The sequence below is a fragment of the Octopus bimaculoides genome, chromosome 19, assembly GCF_001194135.2.
Source record: "Octopus bimaculoides isolate UCB-OBI-ISO-001 chromosome 19, ASM119413v2, whole genome shotgun sequence".
NCBI lineage: Eukaryota > Metazoa > Mollusca > Cephalopoda > Octopoda > Octopodidae > Octopus > Octopus bimaculoides.
The window spans coordinates 39,365,802-39,367,748 of NC_068999.1; positions in this window are offsets into that span (position 1 = coordinate 39,365,802).

Genomic DNA, 1,947 nt, shown 5'->3' on the forward strand with positions numbered 1-1,947 from the left:
CTCGAAACGTCGAAGACTTTCCGTATTCCCGAGCGTCATACTAATATATACTTTTGTTATTTACACCACCTGTCCTCGTCTGTTGTTATTATTTGTATATTCTCTCCTATATATATATGCATACATGTGTATATACATATATGCAAAGATGTTTATATATATATATATATACATACATTCATATATATATAAATATATATATACCCACATATATAGTTATGTATATATATATGTATGCATGCATATATATCTATATCTATATCTATATCTATCTATCTATCTATCTATCTATTTATCTATCTATCTATCTATCTATATATATATATATATATATATATATATATATATATATATATACTCCCATATAACACATGAATTGTTATACTCACATATATATTTGTGTGTGCATATATGTGTCTATGAATATGTGTGTGTGTGTGTGTGTATGTGTGTGTGTGTGTGTGTGTGTGTGTGTGTGTGTGTGTGTGTGTGTGTAAGTATACTTAAAAGCACGACTTCACAGTCGCTATGCTTCTGTATCTATCTACACCTACATTTGCTTCCATGTATTTAGAAAAAAGAAAACCAAGGGAAGATAAAATGCATAATAAGTAAATTTTGGGTATTTACAACAGTTATTTTGAAGTAAACGTCATAAGTTAAATGGCGTCATTGATTTTGCAGAATGACCGGAAGATAATTACCGTGTCACCTAAACTTCTACATATCAATAATTACCGGGTCTTAAACAAAGGTTGCTGAATTAGAAGAGAAGGATTAAATATATATATTTAATTCTATTCCTAACTGTAAATAAATATACTTATATATATATATATATATACATATATATATATACACATATATACATACACACATAAAAGCATACATACAAACACACGTATTCATAGATAGAAATGTGTGTGTGCGTGTGTGTATGTGTGTGTGCGTGCATGTGTGTGTGTTCCTATACGTGATACCACGGCAAACATATTTCAGCAACTTTGATTATTTGCTTTCCTGAAAGGATGCTCACCAAGTAATCTTTGATGATGAAACATGAGTAAATGCGAAAGTGCAAAAAAATTTTCGGTGATCACAAGTACGTTCTCTTCAGCACCAATACCTGTTAATGACAGTATTTGATGTGACACCGTGGCTTACCGATTAGGGAACAACATAACAACAAATACCTGTAAAACAACAAAAAAATGACTAGTTTTCTGGTAAATACGTTCTATGATCTTTACATAGTTTTTTAGCCTGTGTCTTTTCCATTGAATGCGTGTTTCGTAATTTGCATTCCCTCACTTACAGGGTTTTCTTGTGTACGTTCCACTGTTCTCTCAAAGATTTATATACTTATATTGTCTTATATCTCTAAGTTTTCTTTCTTTCTTTCTTTCTTTCTTTCTTTCTAAAATAACGCTCAAGAGGTAATAAGTAGGAAATAAAAAAAATACTACATCAATGCTATATTAAGTAGAATCTGATCAATAAAACGTTTATACTTTCATGAGTATAAGGAAAATGTACATTGAAATATTCTGTTGTTTCGACACATCATGCTTGGCTAGTGGCAGCGATAGAATTTCTTTCCTTCTTTTCTTCGATTTATTTTGGTAGATTATTTCTCTAAATTGTACCGTTTCCCCATACATACATACATGCATGCATGCATACATACATACATACATACATGCATACATGCATGCATACATACATACATACATACATACATACATACATAAATACATATATACATACATACCTGCATACCGGTATTCTTACATCTATATGTGCATGCACACGTACATACATGCATATACATATATGCCTATACATACATTCATACTCACGTACATATCTACGTATAGCTATATACAGGTATACATAAATACATCATACACACAAACACATAGACACACACTCATATATATGTGTATA